Source organism: Thamnophis elegans, chromosome 9 (genome assembly GCF_009769535.1).
Source record: "Thamnophis elegans isolate rThaEle1 chromosome 9, rThaEle1.pri, whole genome shotgun sequence".
In the NCBI taxonomy this organism is placed as follows: domain Eukaryota; kingdom Metazoa; phylum Chordata; class Lepidosauria; order Squamata; family Colubridae; genus Thamnophis; species Thamnophis elegans.
This window is the reverse complement of record NC_045549.1, coordinates 76,198,006-76,221,262: the sequence shown is the minus strand read 5'-3', so window position 1 is coordinate 76,221,262 and position 23,257 is coordinate 76,198,006.

The window sequence follows — 23,257 nt, the reverse complement described above, 5'->3', positions numbered from 1 at the left end:
TATTCTATATTCTATTCTATAATCTATATTCTATTCTATTCTTTATTCTTTCTATTCTTTATTATATTCTATATTCTATTCTATAATCTATATTCTACCTATTCTTTATTTCTATTCTTTATTATTCTATTCTATTCATTATTCAATTCTATTCTTTTCTATTCTATTCTTTTTTTTCTATTCTATATCTATTCTATAATCTATATTCTATTCTATTCTATATTCTATTCTATATTATTCTATTCTATATTCTATTCTATATCTATATTCTATATTCTATTCTATATCTGTATTCTATTCTCTATTCTATCCTATTCTGTTCTATATTCTATTTTCTATTCTATATCTATATTCTATATTTATTCTTTTCTATATTCTATTCTATATTCTATATTCTATTCTATATCTATATTCTATTCTATATTCTATATTCTATTCTATTCTTTATTATTCTATTCTATCATTATTCAATTCTATATTCTATTCTATTCTATTCTTTATCTATTCTATATTCTATTCTATAATCTATATTCTATTCTATTCTATATTCTATTCTATATTCTATATTCTATTCTATATTCTATATTCTATATTCTATTCTATATTCTGTATTCTATTCTATATTCTATCCTATATTCTGTTCTATATTCTATTTTCTATTCTATATTCTATATTCTATATTTTATTCTTTTCTATATTCTATTCTATATTCTATATTCTATTCTATATTCTATATTCTATTCTATATTCTATATTCTATATTCTATTCTATTCTTTATTATTCTATTCTATTCTTTATTATTCTATTCTATATTCTATTCTATAATCTATATTCTACCTATTCTTTATTATTCTATTCTATTCTTTATTATTCTATTCTATTCATTATTCATTCTATATTCTATTTTCTATTCTATTCTTTATTTTCTATTCTATATTCTATTCTATAATCTATATTCTATTCTATTCTATATTCTATTCTATATTCTATTCTATATTCTATATTCTATTCTATATTCTATATTCCTTATTCTATCTATATTCTGTATTCTATATTCTAATTCTATCTATTTCTGTTCTATATTCTATTTTCTATTCTATATTCTATATTCTATATTTTATTCTTTTCTATATTCTATTCTATATTCTATATTCTTTCTATATTCTATATTCTATTCTATACTTCTATTCTATATTCTATTCTATTCTTTATTATTCTATTCTATCATTATTCATTCTATATTCTATTTTCTATTCTATTCTTTATTTTTCTATTCTATATTCTATTCTATAATCTATATTCTATTCTATTCTATATTCTATTCTATATTCTATTCTATATTCTATATTCTATTCTATATTCTATATTCTATATTCTATTCTATATTCTGTATTCTATTCTATATTCTATCCTATATTCTGTTCTATATTCTATTTTCTATTCTATATTCTATATTCTATATTTTATTCTTTTCTATATTCTATTCTATATTCTATATTCTATTCTATATTCTATATTCTATTCTATATTCTATTCTATATTCTATTCTATTCTTTATTCTATTCTTTATTATTCTATTCTATATTCTATTCTATAATCTATATTCTACCTATTCTTTATTATTCTATTCTATTCTTTATTATTCTATTCTATTCATTATTCAATTCTATATTCTATTTTCTATTCTATTCTTTATTTTTCTATTCTATATTCTATTCTATAATCTATATTCTATTCTATTCTATATTCTATTCTATATTCTATTCTATATTCTATATTCTATTCTATATTCTATTCTATATTCTATATTCTATTCTATATTCTGTATTCTATTCTATATTCTATCCTATATTCTGTTCTATATTCTATTTTCTATTTTCTATTCTATATTCTATATTTTATTCTGCATTCTGCATTCTATATTCTATTCTACATTCTATATTCTATTCTATATTCTACATTCTATATTCTACATTCTATGTTCTATTTACATCCTATATTCTATTCTGCATTCTATATTTTATTCTACATTCTATATTCTATTCTACATTCTATTCTATATTCTATTCTATTCTGTTCTGTCCTGTTCTATTAAGAAATGTCTTTCTTGCCATGTGCAGTTATAAAGCAGATGGGATGGTGAATTGTACACTCTCTTTCACTTCCCACAGAAATGTAAAAGTTTCAGCATTTACTGGAGCTGTTGCTGTAATTTGTCTTTCTCTGTTTGCAATTCTGCTCAGATGATGCACACTTTGGAAGAGAGAGAGAGAAGGAGAGGGAGGGAGAGAAGGGAGAGAGGGAGCAAATTAACTTCATGTGAAACAGTGATGTATTTTGTGTTCTGGTGTTGTCAGATCCGCTCCATTGTCCTTATGCAATCAGTCAAGAAGAAAGAAGTTATAACAGGTTCCTACATTTGTGGCCGCCTTTGGTTCTCCATGCCTCTGAAGGCATCTCGATTTTCGGGAAGTCTAAAATCTCCTTATATGGTTGGGAAGACCCAAAGGCTAAAACGTAGGCCCTTGGTGAGAATAATTGCCATCAGGTTGGGGAGAGGGTAGAAGTAGCAATAGCAGTTAGACTTATATACCGCTTCATAGGGCTTTCAGCCCTCTCTAAGCGGTTTACAGAGTCAGCATATCGGCCCCAACAACAATCCGGGTCCTCATTTCACCCACCTCGGAAGGATGGAAGGCTGAGGTCAACCCTGAGCCGGTGAGATTAGAACCGCCGAACTGCAGATAACAGTCAGCTGAAGTGGCCTGCAGTACTGCACCCTAACCACTGCGCCACCTCGGCTCTTCCGAAGTGCTATCAAGAAGCTTTGAAATCAGCCACATGTCTTCTTCATCTTTGCCTAAATCATTCCTAGAGCTGCCCTGGAGCAGCGGACAAATCTAGATCTAATCGGAAAAGCATTCCGTCTCCCTTTATAGGAATGGGCTTTCTTGGTTTGTTTCCTTGAAGACGTTTTGCTTCTCATCCAAGAGGCTTCCTCAGTTCTGACTGGACTGAAGGACCTTCTTGGACTTTAGCTGAGAGTGTTTGACCGTAAAAGAAGAGACAAAATTCCACCCAAAGAAGCCACAAATTCCTCTACGTGCACAGAAAGGAGCGGAAAAGAATCCGGAAACCTTCCAGGATTAGAAAAATGGACTTCCTTTGCCCACATGACATGGCTGGAAGAGACGGGGAAGACAAATCCATTTCTAGAAATGATGGTCCATTGCAAGTAAAACCGGAGAAGCAAAGATGTAAGCCCCAGAGCTCTCTGTAATAGCCATGTAGAAAGTTAAAACCCATCCCTCTCCTAGAAAAATGAAACACCTAGGGATATTGAAAGGCAGAATATTCTATTTCTCTGGATCTGAAAGAGAGAGACCTGTTTTAAAGACAAAGTAGCTCCCTGCAGCTCCCTGCCCATCCCTCTTTGTCAATGGGCCATTAAGATTCCCAAGACAGTCTACTCTACATAATAAAGAGTTCTCCCCTTCAGCTCCAGGGGGATGGGATTGAGATTGGCATCTGAGAACTCAACCAAACCTGGATTCCAAACACAGCCCAGAGAGTTGCCCCTGCATGGCCCCATGGGAGTCTGACAACCAATCAGAATACATTTCTTACACAGGAACAGGAAACAGGGAGGTGGGACTAAACAGAGTATAAAAAGCCCAGGAAGCCCCTTCCTCTCCCCTCTCCCCCCCCTCTCTTCTTCTCCACTCAACATTGAAGCATGGGATCAACCTTTGCTTGAGTTCTGTTCAGACTCAAGCCATGTGGCGCTGTCCACCATTAAACCATCTTTCCAAGCAGCCTCCATGTCTCCAGTGTCTTTTCCCCCCACTTGGAGTTCAACCCAGAAAGACTTTTCCCTTCAACAGCCAAAAAGTCATTAAGAGTTGTTACTTATTTTGCAATCGTGTTAACATTGTACTACAAAATAGGGCATTCAAAACCTTTGCCAGACCAATCCTCGAATACAGCGCGTCTGCCTGGAATCCTCACTGTATATCGGACATTAACACGATTGAGTGAGTCCAAAGATATTTCACGGGAAGAGTCCTCCTCTCCTCTGCTCACAACAGAATCCCTTATGCCACCGGGCTCGAAATTTTGGGCTTGGACAGAACTACGCCGACTAAGTCTGACCTAAGTGTAGTACACAAAATTGTCTGCTACAACGTCCTACTTGTCAATGACTTTCCAGCTTCAACCTCAATAATATCTGGGCAAACAATCGATACAAACTCAAGGTCAACCGCTCCAAACTCGATTGCAGAAAATACGACTTCAGCCAAAGAGTGATCAACGCCTGGAATGCTCTTCCTGACTCTGTTGTTACATCCTCCAACCCTCAAATCTTTAACCTTAGACCTGACTAGCATGGATCTCCTCACCCCAGAGGTCCGTAAAGGGGGGCGTGCATAAGCGCATCAGCATGCCTTCCGTCCCTCTCTGCTGTCCCCATTTATTTGGTTCATTTCCTTTGTCCATGTCCATGTTCATACTTATACCTGCTATCTTGCATGTGTTTTGCAACTAAATTAAAAAAAAAAATGTGGCTTAGTTTCTATTGGCTTGTTTTAATCATGCAATATGCTGACTCTGTAAACCGCTTAGAGAGGGCTGAAAGCCCGATGAAGCGGTATATAAGTCTTAACTGCTATTGCTATTGCTATCCCTATGAGATGCTGCTCCAGACATTTTGTCCCTCTGCCCTTCTGCCCTTCACACTTAGAACTAGGTTTACTTATCACAAGTGCAGCTTACATTATTATTATTATTATCATCGCAAGAGATAAAGTGGCTCCAAAGAAAACAGGATTAGGGACAAGGGTGATTAGATTTTAAATCACCAGGGTAAATAGCCAACTTCCTGAGCAGCTCTGCAGAATGTTTGACTTTCCTTGAACCAGGGTTCACGCAGGAACCGTTGCCAAGAGTTGTGACTCTGTTGAATAAGATGCCCTTGGTAGTTCTGTGGGTTATTTGGAAAGGTGGTGACAGCCATTTAACTGGAGGGTATTACAGTGTGGTGGGCATATCTCTCTCTTCTCTCTCTCTCCCTCCTTCTCTCTCTCTCTCTCTCTCTCCTCTCTCTCTCTCTCCTCTCTCAACACACACACACACACACACAACACACACACACACAGGCTCATTGCAATTAGGGGTTCGAACCGCTTTGCACTTTTGACTTTTTCAAGTGGCAGGAAGTTCCAAAGACCACGCGCCTTATTTTTTTTTTACTTATTCATTTATTTATTTATAAAATTTATATGCCGCCCAATCCCGAAGGACTCCGGGTGGCTTACAAAAAAAGAGGGGAAAAACGACACATAACAAACACATAATGAAAAAAAACACCTTATATATATATATATATATCTATATATTATATATTATTATGTATGTATGTATGTATGTATGTATGTATGTATGTATGTATGTATCTGTATCTATATCTATATCTATATCTATATCTATCTATCTATCTATCTATCTATCTATCTATCTATCTATCTATCTATCTATCTATCTATCTATCTATCTATTCTTTCCTTCCCTTCCCTTCTCTCATTCCTCTCCCCTCCCTCTTACTTCATTTCCTTTCCTCCCCTCTTCCTCTTCTCTTCCTTTCCCTTCTTTTCTCTTTCTTTCCTTTCGTATCCCTTCCTCTTCTCTTCCTTTCCCTTCCCTTCTCTTTCTTCCTTTCTCCATGTTATTTATTGTCTTTTAGGATAATTCGACTGGAGGGAGGGAGGATAATATATTCATATGTTTCTCCATGTATGTGGAGTTTGGTGAGGGAGAGTTTGTATATGCAAATGGAGAACCATTAATTTTGAAAGCTAGGCCTTGTTTCAGAGGCAATTAATTCTAATAAATATTGTTATTAATTGATTTATTTTTTTCCTGGTCCTATCATTTTTTATAGTGTAATTTCTGCCCAATACACGGCATACGTAACCCAATCCTAACTACAAACACATTTAAGCGGGAGGGGGAATTATTCAGGTTTGCTAATAGCTGAAGTTTAACAGATTAACAGAGTTGGAAGGGACCTTGCAGGTCATCTAGTCCAACCCCAAGCAGGAGCCCCTACATCTCCCTCTACCTAGGATCGAACCTGAACTGGCATATCAGGAAGATTATTTTTTTTTCATTTGTGTTTATAGGTCTTTTTCATTTAGCTCTTACTTTGTGTTACGATGCGAACTATCTTAAATTCAGAGTCACCCTCCTTTGGGGTAAATGCAGTATTTATCCTGAGTGAGGCTTAAGGTAGAGAATTTTAATGGAAAGTTGTAGGTTTTCAATTGCTTTTTTTAATGAGGGGCCCAATGGTTGAGTACATGTGTTAAGTAAATAAATGAAATAAATGAAATTCAAATTAATTAAAACAAGCTTTGATATTCCTACGGCAACAGCCAAGCACATTTTCTGACACCATACACACACACACACACACACACACACACACACACACATTCTCACATTCTAATTTCCAATGGCATTTATAGAATTTTGGAACTTGGGGAAAATATACTAATTCAGAATGGTTTTCCCCAACATGAGAGAGAGAGAGTGAAGCAAACTCCTTGTCCCGACAAAAGTCCCTTTTACTAATTGACTGTGAATTCTGCTCCTTCACCTCCAGCAAAGACTTTCAAGGGAGGATTTACGGTCACAGACCTTCTCTGGCTTGGAGAGCTGCCAGGACGATATCTGCAGAACTTGGCAAGGAGCCTCGGAATCACGAATAAATGAAGCAAACTAATTGTTTCCTGCAAACTCCACTCCTGTTTCGCTGCTCTTTTATTCCCTCTGGGAGGGGCCATTCACCCTCCACCTGTGCGTTCCTCCCAAGTCGACCCCTGTTCTTTAGCTGTTCCCTTCGTCTGTCCACTCTGCGCATGCGCACACTGGGAACAGGCTCCAGCTGTTCTTCTGCCCCACTGATGTCTGACTCCGAAGGCAGCTGATAACTGGCATAGGGCCCTGGCCCCCTCTCTGCCTCCGACACAGAGCCCTCCTCAGAGCCTTCCCCAGACTCCAGGACTGGCCCATCTTCCTCCCCAACCCTCCTCACTGTCCGAATCCGCTGGCCACTGTCAGGCCACAACACCTTGAACTTCCAGCAATGGCTGTTGGAAGAACAGAAAGAAAGACAGAAGGAAAAGAAATATTTCGTAATGTTTAATGAGAAAGGAAAGACAGTTGGTTTTCATCTTATCTTTAAAAACTTTAAAACAACAGCCACCCTAATGGCATTAGCATTCCAACTGGTTCCTTGTATTAAAATAAAAGAGAAAAGGAAGCCAAGGAACACGGAGCATCATAAATTATCATCACTAAAGTAAAGAATTTCCTTTTTCTATTTATCGCCTAGAATTCAAAGGTAGGAGATGCTCTCCGAGTGCTCTGGATGCTGAATCCCTGGCTAACCATCCACCCTACGACGGAGTTGGGTGCGATCTTTTTATTTCAGAATGTGGGAGAAGTCTTCTGGAACTCAATTTAATTCTGACATCCTATTCATCTTCCTGCTTATTTCCCATCGCTGACCCTGAGCTTATTAAAGAAAAACAACTTCAAGCAACTGCAAGATCTCTCTCTCTCTCTCTCGCTCTCTCTGTTTTGGACAAGCAGCTCTGAAATATATTCAATGTTTGAAAATGGTCATTGACTGAAACTAGCAATTATAAACGAGAAATTTAAGTCTAATTCACCCTTTTTTATTTCTGGGCATTGGAAGGAAGGGAGGGAGAGAGGGAGGAAAGAAGGAAGGAAGGAAGGAAGGAAGGAAGGAAGGAAGGAAGGAAGGAAGGAAGGAAGGAAGGACAGTAGTACTTATATCCCGCTTCACAGTGCTTTTACAGCCCTCTCTAAGCGGTTGACAGAATCAGCCTCTTGCCCCCCAACAATCTGAATCCTCATTTTACCCACCTTGGAAGGACAGAAGGAGGAGTCAACCTGGAGCCTGACAGGATTCAAACTGCTGACAGTGGGCAGAGTTAGCCTGCAATACTGCATTCTAACCACTGGGAAGGAAGGGAGGGAGGGAGGAAGGGAAGGGAAGGAGGGAGGGAGGAGGGAAGGAAGGAAGGAGATGGGATAAATGGAGGGAGAGAAAGAAGGAAGAGAAAGGAAGGAGGTAGGGAGTGGGGAGATGGGGCAAAAGAAGGGAGGGAAAGAAGGAAGGAAAGTAGGAAGAGGAAGGAAGGAAGGAAAGAAGGAAGGGGGGAAGGAAGGAAGGAGGGAAGGAAGGAGGGAGGGGAGATGGGACAGAGGGAGGGAGGGTGGGAAAGAAGGAAGAAAGGAAAGGAAGAGACAGGATGGATGGAGGGTATTGTGAATGTAAGTCAAGGCATCATTCTAGAAATCCGGAGTTTTGCATTCAAAGGCTGCCATACAGACATCGACCCGAACAATAAACAGCTCCATTCTTTACAACAAATGAAATAATTACAGCAGATTCCAATTTTGGCACCAGCGAAAGCGACAAGATTTGCCCCTAATCTCCGATGATCAGATCCTGCTTTTTTTGATGAGTAAATTCGGCTTGCTGCAGATACTTTCAAATTGGCCATTACCTTCCGGAGTTTGGTTAGCCAGAACCTCAGATCGTCTTCAGATATTTCCCTTATAGTGATGTAGCTCTGTAATTAGCCGCTGCGTGGGATCTTTATATGGATTAGACATTACAGTGATACAAGCTTTGTTAAGAGAAGATAGCAAGAGACACCGTGATAAAAGTTTCAAAAGTTAAGACTCAGCACGGGAATAAAGGCTCTTGGCTGTTTAACGGGAAAGTCATTTGCCCTGAGATTTTAAACGCCTTCCTTAAGTATTGAATTCCTTCTGCCCATTCATGGGACCAAGGGTGCCTGTTTTATGAGAAGAAAAGAGAATTTAGAATGAAAGAATAGAATAGAATAGAATAGAAAATATTAGAACTGGACTAGTTGACTTTGGAGCAATTACGAGGAGACTGGAAGTTCTAGTTCTACCTTAGGCATGAAAGATAGCTGGATGACTTTGGACCAATTAAGAGGAGACAGAGAGTTCTAGCTTTCCCTTAGGCATGAAAGCTGGTAGGGTGACTTTGGACCATTTACGAGGAGACTGGGAGTTCTAGTTCTACCTTAGACATGAGAGCTGGCTGGGTGACTTTGGACCAACTACGAGGAGACTGGGAGTTCTAGTCCTGCATTAGATGTGAAAGTGGGCTGGGTGACTTTGGGCCAATCACTAGGCACCTGTGAATTCTAGTCCTGCCTACTCACAAGATTGTGATTGTGGGGAAAATAGGAGAAAGGAGGAGTGTTAGTATGATTGCTGCCTTTAGTTGCTCATAAAGCAATAAAGGCAGGATAAAAATCTAATAAATAAATAAATTTTATGCCTTCAGATGTTTTCGGGTACATCTGCATTGGAGGAGGTTAAAAAATGTCTAGGTGAGAGATTTAGTGTGCAAACACCATTTCCTCTGGAAATTTTGGGACTATATTTATTATATTATATATTCTATTCTATATATTATTCTATTCTATTCTATTCTATTGTTTCTATTTTGTTTCTATTCTATTCTATATTTATTATATTATATTATATATTCTATTCTATTCTATTCTATTCTATATATTATTCTATTTTATATATTATTCTATTCTATTCTATATATTATTCTATTCTATTCTATTGTATTCATCCTGCAGTGGGGAGACAATGCCTAAAATGATGATGCTAACCCAAATTTTAAGCCTGTTCGTTCTCTTGATTCTCAATCCATTTCCCATAATGCTTCCTGTGAAGTCTGCTTGGGTTGGAAGTAATTTATTCAAGGCATATTTAGCACTTTTTAAACAATTTGTGGAGAGGATGAGGAGGGTGAGGGGGGGGGAACGCATAACAAGCCCAGACAATGTGCTTCATCTCCCTTTTTAATTTCTTGTGCTGCCCTTTCCTTTCCCGCGCATACAGCGTGCAAAGCAGCCCATCCTCTCGTCCGTGCATTGTGCATCTGGTCAATAACACAAGGAGAGGCTGAACCATGAACTCCAGTTAGATTAAAATGTATTTTCAAAGCTCAACACCTATTTGCTTTTTACAATTGCTATCATTTCGCCGGGAAGTTTCTCGCATCCGTCACGACCGGCGAGACAAAACAGCTTTATGCACAGATATGTCTTGTTTTGGGGATGGTTTTTTAAATTTAAGCTGCTTAGTGTCATTCTGGGAGTTGGGTGGCCATACAGGTTGAATATATGAGGGTCCGTAAGCATCCGACACCAGAGGGGGGGAAATGATGCCTCCTATATCACAACAATGGGACGCGGTGGCTCGGTGGCTAAGACGCTGAGCTTGTCAATCAGAAGATCTGCAGTTCGGCAGTTCAAATCCCTAGCGCCGCGTAATGGAGGGAGCTCCCGTTCCTCGTCCCAGCTTCTGCCAACCTAGCAGTTCGAAAGCACGTGAAAAATGCAAGTAGAAAAATAGGAACATCGTTCCGTGCGCCTTCGGCGTTGAGACATGCCAGCCACATGACCATGGAGATATCTTCAGACAGCACTGGCTCTTCGGCTTTGTAATGGAGATGAGCACTGCCCTCTAGAGTTGGGAACGACTAAGACACATGTGCCTTTATATCACAATATGTTCGATTGTGCAAGGGGTTGTGATGCGGGCAATACATCATTGGGGTTTATACTGGACATCATGTTCGTACATAAACATTCTCTTCTTTTATTAAAGTTATTAGTAAATATCCCAAAGGTGCTTTTTTCAAGAGGCAACTGGACTTTCTGACTTTTTAATTGAATTTAATTTAATTTATTAGATTTATAGGCCGCCCAAACCCGGGCGGCTTACACAGAGCAAGAAAAGAAAAAGAAACAAAATAAAATAAAAATAAAGATTAAAATTCTCCAACACGCATACATTCAAATTGGGGCTGGACCCTACATAATAAGGTCAACAGCCCCAGGCTGCCGGAACAGCCAGGTTTTAACAGCTTTTCTGAAGGCCATGAGGGTGGGAGACGTCCGGACCTCTGGGGGTAGCTGATTCCACAGGGTCGGAGCAGGCACAGAGAAGGCCCTCCTCCGGGGTCCCGCCAGCCGACACTGTCCAGCTGATGGCGTCCTAAGGAGGCCCACCCTGTGGGATCTTATCAGCCGTTGGGAGGTAGATGTTTGAAGATTTTTTGCTTCTCATCCAAGGATCTTCTTTTGCTCTGACCAGATGGTGGGGAATGGAAAGATTTATGCTCCTTGCAAGCAACTGGTCATTTGCCTCCTTCTTCTTATATTCCATATGAGCAGGGGGGGCTTAAAAATTTCAGTGGGTTCTCTGCCTGGTTGCTGGGTGGGCATGGGCATGGTGGGTGTGGCAGGGGGGACATTTTCACTTTCCCCAGCATCCGGAAGCTTCCCATGAGTCTCTGGGAGGGTGAAAGCTCCGGAGCAGGGGTGAAATGCTACTGGTTCGTGCCGGTTTGCCCGAACCGGTAGTAAAAAATGCTTTTCAAAGTTTTTTTTAAAGTTCCAACGATCAAGCGGCACAGATGATTGTCGCACAGAACTTTTTCAAAACTTTTTTTTTTTTTTGTATTTTTTAACTAATGGTTCGCCCGAACCGGTAGTTTAAAAAAAATGCTTTTCGAAAGTTTTTTTAAAAGTTACGACGATCCCACAGCAGAGCTGACTGTCCCACAGCTGATCATTGGAACTTTTTCGAAACTTTTTCAAAGTATTTTTTAAGTACCGGTTCGGCCGCCACACTGGTAGTAAAAAAAAAAAAAAAGCTTTAAAAAAAGTTTTAAAAAGTTCCCACAATCAGCTGTGCAACAATCAACTGTGCCGCAGTATTTATATTCAGTAGAAATTGCACACCACAGCTGCCCCCACCCCTCGGTGTTCTACTTACCTTTGCAGACTCAGAAAAGGCTTCCTAGTGCCTGGTGTGCATGTGTGCAAAGTGTGAAGCGAACCAGTAGGAGACTTCGGAGCGTTTCACCCCTGCTCCAGCGGCCCTCCGGAGGCTGGAAGTGGGCCCATTTCCAGCCTTCCGGAATTCCCGGGACACCCGTTTCCCCCTCTCCTCCCTCAGCGTCCATGTGGACCCTGCACTTAACTCGCATCCAAAATGGGCAAAGAGGGAGGGGCATGGTGGGGTGGGCATGGCCAGCCAGGGGCGGGATTGGGAGGTTCTCCAAACCAGCCATAATGTCAGCTATGGGTGAAAAAGAGTTTTATTTCTTTTAAAAAACACAAATATTTCATCATTCGTCAATCATTAAAACATTGAAGTACATTTTTTTTGTATGCACCTCCCTCTCTCCCCCCAACCCCCCTCCTCCCCCCCGACTTCCCAGAACCCGTACACGGTATGGATTTCTAACTAACACAGTCTAAAATCTATTGAGAAAAAAGAAATAAAGAAATTAATGACATTCTACATTGACCTTAGCTTCTTCTTGCTGAACTAACTTTAAACAATTTAAATCATTTCTGATCTTAAGCATAGGCTAACTGGAATTTCTTGGTCCCGTATTTATTTTGTATATAGTCAATCCATTTTTTCCAGTCTCGTTTATATCTCTCATTTGAGTGATCTTTAAGATATGCCGATATTTTAGCCATCTCGGCTAAGTTTGTGACTTTCAATGTCCATTCTTGGATTGTAGGCAAGTCTTCCTTGCCAGCTATGGGCGAATACGTAGCAGCTCCACCTCGGCCTCTGAAGCAACCCAGGGAAGACAATTTTCTACACTAAGATTTGGAGACAAAGCATTCAGCCATTTAAGGGTGGCTTTTACCCTCTTATCATAAATACCTAATTAATTTATACTCCGAAGGTTCCAGCACAATTGGGGTTTTTTTTAAGCCTTTTTTTCCTTCACCTCGGACAAAAGCAATCAGGTTCCAGGTGTAAATGTCACTTTTGCGTGACAAATAGGTCCGTTCCCAAACACCATTTGGGCAACCTTTCTTTTTTAAAAAATAAATAAATCTGCATGCTTGTGGTGACTTGGAATACTGAAGCAATTACAGAAAAAAAAAATTGGTTTGTAAGCCTTCGATTAACTTAAGTGCTGAAACCATCCATGCTCCTGCCTCATCTGTTCCCCTTACAAAGGCAGGGACTGAGCAAATACTTTGGGCTTCCTGGGAAATCCCAGGGCTGGAGCTAACAAGGGATCATTGTGGGATGCCTTTGCATTCACAAAGGTGTAAAACAGCTGTAACAATGACAGTAGCGGAGGTGACCTTGGAGATCATCTAGTCTAACCTCTTGCCCAGGCAGGAAACCCTATGCCATTTGAACAAATGGTTGCCCAGTCTTATTGTAGTTCAAGAACGATATTTGTTCCTATTAAACTTAGAATAGAATAGAATAGAATAGAATAGAATAGAATAGAATAGAATAGAATAGAATAGAATAGAATAGAATAGAATAGAATAGAATGGAATGGAATGGAATGGAATGGGATGGGATGGGATGGGATGGGATGCAATAGAATAGAATAGAATAACAGAATTGGAAGGAACCTTGGAGGTCTTCTAGTCCAACCCCCTACTTAGGCAGGAAAGCCTACCTCACTTCAGAGAAATGGATATCCAACATCTTCTTAAAAACCTCCAATGTCGGAGCACTTACAACTTCTGGAGGCAAGTCGTTCCACTGATTAATTGTCCTCACTGTTAGGAAATTCCTCCTTAGTTCTAAGTTGCTTCTCTCCTTGATTAGTTTCCACCCATTGCTTCTTGTCCTGCCCTCAGGTGCCTTGGAGAATAGCTTGACTCCCAAATCTTCTTTGTGGCAACCCCTGAGATATCGGAAGGCTGCTATCATGTCTCCCCTGGTCCTTCTTTTCATTAAACTAGACCTGCCCAGTTCCTGTAACCGTTCTTCATATGTTTTAGCCTCCAGTCCCCTAATCCTCTTTGTTGCTCTTCTCTGCACTCTTTCCAGAGTCTCCACATCTTTTCTACATCAACGAGATATAAGAGGCTGAGTCCACACAGGATTGCATAGATTTATGCAAAACAAAAACCCCCAACCAACAACATCGCCATTTTGTCACATATCCCCCCCTCCTCAAAGTGAATTGCCTTCGTGATCACAACTGTCTGCCTTCATTAGCAGAAGTTACAGGGAATTATGAAATGTGACAGGACAATAAACAGCATTCAAGGCACTTTTAAAAACAAGTTGCATTTGGAGTCTTTCTGCATCATTTCTTCAGCCAATGGGCAGGATTTTTTTCCCCCTTCTCATAATCGGGGACCGGGTGATTTCTGTCCTGACATTTCGTTTACCGTTTAAAGTACGTATGGCCGGGCTTAATGATGAGTGAAGAGAAATGTCCTAGATAAATAAATCCATCCATAGACTGGAATAAATCCTTGGCCTGTCAGCAGAGGGAAGGAAATGGACAGAAACAGCCAAGATGTCTGTTTTATGATGGGGGATTGGAAATGGCATCTACAGGACTGGAGCCAAAGGCCAGATTCCATTGGACTATCCTGGCGGAGGAAAAAATAAATGAGAAGAGTTGGGGAAATTCTCCTGTTTATTTTTGTTTAGTCTTGATTTGCATTTGCTTGTGGTCCTGGTGAATGAGTAAGCATCTCACATAAGGTTTGCAACAGCCCATCTTCCCAGGTAATCCTTCAGAGCAAGTCGCTTCTGCAAAAACCGTTCCCCATTAATTGGGCTTTCCTGCGTTAATTGGCATTCTGAAAATCAGTTCTAATCTTCCTCCAACAGATAATTTCCAACGAATTCTATAAACAGTGATTACACCTTGTGCCAAGAATAAATAACACCGCCAAAGCAATAATAATAAACTGCCCGAAAGAGAAAAAAACAAAGTTATCTATTTTTGTACTTGTTTACTATTGTGTTTCTAAAACCTCATTTTTAAGAATTTCTTAGCGGTCATAACTTTCCCTTCACATTAGTTTCTTCTGCTGGTCGTGGCCCAGTTGTCACTGCTCTATTAAAATTTGCTTTTTTGAAGTCAGGTTAATCAATTCCACTTTTCCTTAAGATCAAGAACTCCAGGATTACATCATGAATTTCTCCCAATGTTCATCTTATTTACATTCCATTGATTGATCTTCCCTATTGATGTCCCTCTCTAGTTAAAGGCAACCAATTCTCTTGCACATTTCTTCTGTCTTCTGAAAGACAAAAGTTCTCAGCAACACCAAGGAATCTTCTGGAAGGGCCGTGCTTGGCAGATGTTAGGGAAGTTAGATATTCCCATCCCTATGACTTCATAGGGATGGGAAATGACTCCGTTTGATGGGAAAGGAATCTGGCAAGGCTGTATATTGTCACCCTGCCTATTTAACTTATATGCAGAGCCCATCATGAGAAAGACGGGGGCTAGATGAATCAAAAATTGGAATTAAGATTGCCGGGAGAAATATCAATAACTTTAGATATGCAGATGATTCCTCTCTAATGGCAGAAAGTGGAGAGGAACTAAAGAGCCTCTTGATGTGGGTGAAGGAGGAGAGTGCAGAAGTTGGCTTGAAACTCAACATTAAGAAGACTAAGATCATGGCATCTGGCCCTCTCAATTCCTGGCAAATAGATGGGGAAGAAATGGGGGTAGTGACAGATTTTATTTTCCTGGGCTCCAAGATCACCGCAGATGGGGAATGTAGCCAAGGAATCAAAAGAGGCTTGCTCCCGGGGAGGAAAGCGATGGCAAATCTAGACAGCATCCTAAAAAGCAGAGACATCACCCTGCCAACAAAAGTGTGCATAGCCAAAGGCTGTGGTTTTCCCAGTTGCAACGGATGGCTGTGAAGGTTGGACCATAAGGAAGGCTGAGCGCCAAAGAATGGAGGCCTTTTGAACTCTGGTGCTGGAGGAGACTCCTGCATTGAGTCCCTTGGACTGCAAGGCCATCCAACCGGTCAGTCCTAGAGGAGATCAACCCTGGCTGCTCTTTAGAAGGCCAGATCCTGAAGAGAAAACTCAAAGACTTTGGCCACCTGATGAGAAGGAAGAAGGACTCCCTGGAGAAGAGCCTCATGCAGGGAACGATGGAGGGCAGAAGAAGAAGAAGGGGACGGCAGAGAAGGAGGGGGCTGGATGGAGTCACCGAAGCAGCCGGCGTGACCTTAAATAAACTCCAGAGGATGGGAGAGGACAGGAAGGCCTGGAGGAACGTTCTCCATGGGGTTGTGATGGGTCGGACATGACTTTGCAACTAACAATAACAACAACAATGACTTCGTGCATATCTGACACATCTACAGTTTGTTTTTGGAAAGACATGTGAAGATATCATTCTTATGAGTGGTGCGGTGGCCTAGAGGGGGAGCTTTGGCCTCACAATCAGGAGTCTGTGAGTTCAATCCTAGGCAGAGGCAGACATTTCTCTCTCTGGGCACAATGAAAATGTATCTGCCGAACAAAACTCCGCATTGGCCACAGGAAAGGCATCCGGCCAGTAAAACACTCAAACACCATCCAGTTGCCGAGGCTTCACCCCACGAGGGATTATGGGACCATTAAAAGAAGAGGATCTGAAGGTATCACCAACCACATTGATCGATGTGCCTCTGCCACTTATTTTAACCCAGATGCTCTGAACTCTTATCCCCCTTGTCTTTTTCAATTTACTTTGATTTCTGAAAAAGGAAGGGGAACAATTCACTCCCTCCATTCGTATCCCTGAAGGACATCTTGGGAAGAACCTGTTCTGTCCTAGGCTTCACTTGGCACCCTTGAATCCCGACTGGCAGCCGTGACAAAGAGATAAATGAATTGCCATCAAAACTCCCGTTCAGCAAAATAGGAAGCCAAACACAATTGGGATGTGTGTCGTTGGGGGGAACAATCTCATATGGAGCTGACACAGCCCGTGTAACATGCTGTATGACCAGTTTACTAAAGTAAGTACGGCCAGGAGAGAGAGAGCATAATTAATCATTATTCAGAGATAGCTTCTACCTTCCAGAACTCACTAGCTGGACTGCCCGACCAAGACTGTGTCTAACTAATATATCACATTATTCATGCTACAGAAAGCTCCAATTAAAATGGCATGGACTACTGGAAGGCTGAGGGGGGAAAAAACAGTTTTCAAGAGGGTAGTAGGTGGCATTTTCCTTGCTTCTAGCAAAACTGGAACACTGAGCTAGCAAGGTGAGAAGACCCCAAGAGAAAGAGAGATTCAGGAGGCCAAAGCAATGCAGGTAGTCCTCAACTTAACACAACTGGGGCCACGGTTTCCGTTGTTAAGCAAGGCAGTCAATTGTTATGGCGTGTTTGTTCAGAGAACAGAAGTGAAGAGAAGAGAGCAGAGCAGAGCAGAATAGAATTCTTTATTGGCCAAGAGTGATGGGACGCGCAAGGGATTTGTCTTTGGTGCAGATGCTCTCAGGGTACATAAAGAAAAATAAAATAGAATACATTCATCAAGAATCATAAGGTACAGAAGATTGTTGGGTGAATACAGAACCAGGTTTGCCCAAACGCCACCCCAAAAATACACCAGATCAAAGAGGAAAATATGTAAACACAACAACGGAAAGAGGGAATGGAGAGAGGAGAAGGAAAGGTAGGGAGAGGAAAGGAGAAAGGAGAGGGAAAGAAGAGAGGGAAAAGGAGAGGAAGAAATGGAGGGAAGTAAGAGTAGGAGAGAGGGTAGGAAATGGAAGAAGAAGGGGGGAGTGGGGGAGAGGAAGGGGAAGAAGAGAAGGGAAAGGAGAGAAGGAAAGGAGAGAAGGAGAGGAGGAGGGAGGGAAGGAGAAAAGGGGAGGGAAGAAGAAGTAGGGTTGTAAAACAAGATGGGTGTACAGGATGGCAGGAAGGCAATCTCAATTATATATTTTTTATTTTAGGAGGAGGAATTGATTGTTATAAATGTCAAAAGATAACACATATTATTAATAATAGTTATCAGGTTGCATATTTGTGAATGTGTGTATAAGAAATAAAAATAAAAAACTTCAAAAAAAGAAGAGAAGAAAGAAGGAAAAGGAAAGGAAAGAAGGAAAAGGAGGGAGGAGGAGGAGGAGAAGAAGAAAGAAGAAGGAAAGGAAAAGAAGGAAGAGGAGGAGATGGAGGAGGAAAAGAAAGAGAAAAAGGAGAAGAAGAGGAGGAGGAGGAGGAGGAAAAAGAGGAGGAGGAGAGGAGGTGTGTCTGTGTGTGTGTGATGAAACTGTAGATTTTGCAGTTCCTGAAACATTCCCACCTGTTCCTGCCCTGCCTGGCAAACAGTTTCAAACTCTGCCCAACCTCTACATCTTAGAAACATGTTTACATGGTTACAAACCCCACAACTGATATCTCCGCACGTATTTTCCCCAGGAGGCAGGAATTAAACAGAGCGAAACTATTCTCTGGGGTGTGGGGGGGGGAGTGTATGCAAGCAGAAAGCTCCCCTCTCTCACGGACCTCGGCCTCATGTTCTTAAGCACATCCCTGCCTGTCCGGATGAGCCGTTTGGTGCCTGGTGATAGAATCTGTACAGAATTGCTTCCCTAAGGGATTAATTCCACCTTTGATTCAATCGGGGGGAGGTTTTAAATTAAATCATGAAGTTAGAAACCTCCGAGGAACCGGCGTACAGTTGGTGACCTTCTCTATTACTTTCTGCTGTTGGATAAAGTAGAGAAAATTGATTTGTGGCACGGCAAAGTCGGGGCCCTGTGAACCAAGAATATCAATGTTGAGGCTGAGTTGACACAACCCCCTTGCGTCACGAGAGTGCCCCGTGGAAAGATTAACGAGCACCGAACGCAATCCCAGCCACAGGCTCTGCCTTCGTGTCAAACCTAAAACCCCGGTGGCTTTTACGAGAGTTTGTTTGTGCTAAAACAGGCCCTCTTACTCAAATGCCTTTGTAAGTACAATGGACGAAGGCAGAGGTGGCCAGGCGTGGCAATTTAAAGACTTGTGGACTTCAACTCCCATAATTCTGCTGGCTGGCTAATTTTGGAAGTGGAAGTCCACCTGTCTTAAGGTTACCAAGTATGGAGACCCCTGGACTAAGGTTTCAACGGACTCCGCCTAGGGTGTGTATTCATCAGATGGAAGATGGGAAGGGCCATAGTCACATCCCCTGTGCTAATCATGAATTCATTGTCTGTCTCTCTACAGAATAGTCCATTTCTATTTATTTCATTTAGTTTGCCGAACAACTACGAGGTAACAGGTGTAAGTGTGAACATGGGCATAAACAAAGGAAATGAACACAAATAAATGGGGACAGCAGGGCAAGGGGGGAAGGCACACTGGTGCGCTTATGCACGCCCCCTTTACGGACCTCTTAGGGAATGGGGTGAGGTCAACGTTAGACAATTTAAGGTTAAAGTTTTGGGGGGTTTGAGGCTGTGACAACGGAGTCAGGTAGAGCATTCCAAATTCAAATTCAAATTTAATGAATTTATATGCCGCCCAATCCCGAAGTACTCTAGGCGGCTTACAGAAATACAACTCTAAAAAGGATAAAAATTAAAAATAGAGAAGAAAAGCAGATTAAAAAAACATCATCATGCACTCAATCTAGGCGTGGCTGGACCTCCTTTCATGAGGTCAACAGCCCCAGGCCTGCCGGAATAGCCAGGTTTTAGTAGCCTTTCGGAAGGCCGAGAGAGTGGGGAAGGTCCGGATCTCTGGGGGTAGATCGTTCCATAGGGCCGGGGCAGCTACAGAGAAGGCCCTCCCCCGAGGAGCCACCAGCCGACATTGTCTGGTTGACGGCACCCGGAGAAGGCCCATCCTGTGAGATCTTATCGGCCGTTGGGAGGTATGTGGCAGAAGAATTCCAGGCATTGACCACTCTTTTTGCTGAAGTCGCATTTTCTGCAATCGAGTTTGGAGCGGTTTACCTTGAGTTTGTATCGATTGTTTGCCCGAGTATTATTGCGGTTGAAGCTGAAGAAGTCGTTGACAGTAGAATGTTGTAGTAGACAATTTTGTGTACTACGCTTAGGTCCGACCCTTAGTTTGCGTAGTTCTAGGTTGTCCAAGGCCAAAATTTCGAGCCTGGTGGCATCAGGGATTCTCTCAACTCTGTCCATCTGTATCGGTATCTAATGTCTTATCACATTCCAAATAAGGGATAAGCTGCTGTTAGCCCATCAAAGGAAGCCGGGCCAGGGAACAGACCTCATAAGAATACTGCTTGATCGTTGTAGATTATAATAACAGAAACATGGAAGTCCCACAGATTTTTTTGCCCCAGTCCTTATACCCAACAGGATGAGGGATGCGTTATTTGGAGTTGTTGTTTTTTTCCCTCAAGCTTTCCCCTTTCCCAGAACTGAAGTCCTGTTTCTCCACCTCCGGATTTGGGTCAAGGTTGTTCCTGCATACTTGTGCCACTGCCAATGCCAGAAAATTTGGTCATGATGAAAATAGGGTATAATGAGAGGCGGCAAGGAAGAGAAAGAGGCTTGCAAATTCCGGATGGCTTCATTTCCTGCTTTCTGCACTGCAAGGACAATGGTGTCCCTTTTAGCTCTTCGTGCTAGACCAGGTGAAAAATCAGACACAGCCACCCTTCCAGAAATGTGGTATCCCATAAGGTAAAGGTTCCCCTTGCACATATGTGCTAGTCATTCCCGACTCTAGGGGGCGGTGCTCATCTCCCTTTCAAAGCCGAAGAGCCAGCACTGTCCAAAGACATCTCTGTGGTCATGTGGCTGGCATGACTAAACGCCGATGGTGTATGGAATGCTGTTACCTTCCCACCGAAGGTGGTTCCTATTTTTCTACTTGCATTTTTTACATGCTTTCGAACTGCTAGGTTGGCAGAAGCTGGGATGAGTAACAGGAGCTCACTCTGTTACCCAGCGCTAGGGATTTGAACCGGCGAACTGTCGACCTTTCTGATCGACAAGCTCAGCATCTTAGCCACTGAGCCACCGCGTCGCTTATCTCATTGTAAGGTAGAATAACCGAACCTTGAAATCCTGCCCAGGTTTCTCCCTGCCCCTTCTTCTCTCTATTTCAAGATGGCGTGACATTTTCTCCAACCGCTGTGGCTCCCAGCTTCCTTCTTCCCTTAATGTCCCTTTCATCTCTTCCTCAAGGTCAGTTCTCCGTAAGATTTCCCTGTGAATCTTACAATTCAGAAGGAAATGGATTAAGCCACACAACCAGATGGTATCAAAAGTTTCTGCAGAGGCACATTATCAGGAGAAAACACATACGTCTCCTCAGTATAATCCCCCTCCTTCAGAATGGAAGCTTAAAGCTCTGTAGAAAACACCCAGGTGAAGTCTATTTTATAACTTTAAATAACTTTAAGTTTGAACTTAAATTTGAAGCAACGGATGGAAACTAATCAAGGAGAGAAGCAACCCAGCACTAAGGAGAAATTTCCCGACAGAAAAATTAGTCAGTGGAACAACTTGCCTCCAGAAGTTGTGGTTGCTCCATCATTGCAGGTTTTGAAGAATAGACTGGACAATCACTTGTCTGAAGTGGAATAGCTTCTTTCCTCAAAAATAAGACTGGGTCTTATATTAATTTTTGCTCCAAAGGACTCATTGGGGTTTAGTTTCTGGGAAATACAGAACTAAATGCATCTTAACTGGGTCTTATTTTGGAATAGGGCTTATATTATGAACATCCTGGAAAATCATGCTAGGATTTATTTTCCAGTTGGGTCTTATTTGAGGGAAAACAGGGTGGGATCTCCTGCTTGAGCAGGGGGCTGGACTAGAAGACCTCCAAAGTCCCTTCCAGCTCTATTCTGATCAACTTGAATCCATGTCACCTTCTTGGCAAGCCTACAAAAGTGGTTTGCTGTTACCCTCTGCCATAAAGAGCCGAGGTGGCGCAGTGATTAGGGTGCAGTACTGCAGGCCACTTCAGCTGACTCTTATCTGCAGTTCAGCGGTTCAAATCTCACCGGCTCAAGGTTGACTCAGCCTTCCATCCTTCCGAGGTGGGTGAAATGAGGACCCAGACTGTGGGGGCGATATGCTGACTCTGTAAACCACTTAGAGAGAGCTGACAGCCCTATGAAGCAGTATATAAGTCTAAAAATAATAATAATAATGGTGGCTTCATTTCATTTTGCGCTTCTCGGTCTAGCCTAAATCCTGGGATTTTTCTGGAATTTTCCATTTCAAGGGAACGGGTCTGATCCCTCCAAGGTCTTTGCAGATATCATAAGATGATGAAGGAATTAATTCCCCTTCTAGAGATGCTATTGCCAGTCGTTTTGTGAATAATAAGAGACACGCAGTAATATCTTCCTTTTCTCGGATTAACCGGGTCCGAGTCTGCTTCTCTCAAGATCAGCCAAGGTTGTTAACTCTTAGTCATTTCTTTGCTCCTGCAAACCAGTAAGTAGCAAATGCCGAATTAAAGAAAGGTAAAATTAAGAACTCTAACCCAGAGGTGGCTGATCATACATAACTGCGTCCAGTTAGAAAATGGGTAGCATTGACTCAAGCCTTTATGTAAATAGTAATCAAGCTATTTGCTTACAATAAAGAAGAATATTTGTAGCTCAGGGTGGAAATGAGGGGTCCTTGGCTCTCTCTGAGCTTGGTGGTTTTCTGGCAGATGTTTCATTTTGCCTACAAAGAGACATCCTACCTATTGCAAATTTTTAGCACACTTTCTGAACGAAGTAGAGACTCTATCAATTTTTGTTGGAAATATTCTGCTCAGGGGAAATCCCCATTTTTTTCTATACTTGTTCCAAAGCAGGGGTGAAATTCACTAGATTCTGACAGGTTCTGGAGAACCAGTAGCAGAAATGTTGAGTGGTTGAATAGGGGTGAGAATGGGGATTTTGCAAAATCCTTTCCCCAGGAGTAGGGAGGGAATGGGGATTTTGCAGTATCCTTCCCCTGCCATGCCCACCAAGCCATGCCCACAGAACCAGTAGTCAAGGAAATGAATTCCACCACTGTTCCAAAACTGGAATTTCTTCAGATTTTTCCTGAAACTGTTTCGCTTCTCATCCGAGCTTCTTCAGTTCAAGAAGCTTCTGGTATGAGAAGCAAAACGTTTTCAAAGAAAAAAAACCCACGAATGTCCAGGTGCCTTTTGGAAGAGGGGGAAAAAGCACCTTTACGACAACCATGACCTGGATGATTGAGAATCTGCATAGACCCTTTTCTATACGTGCATAAAATGCCCCCAAGTGTTTGCATGGTGGGCATAGAATACAGGTGTTATTCTGAATTACAGAATAACAGAGTTGGGGGGGGGACCTTGGAGGTCTTCTAGTCCAACCACCTCCTTAGGCAGGAA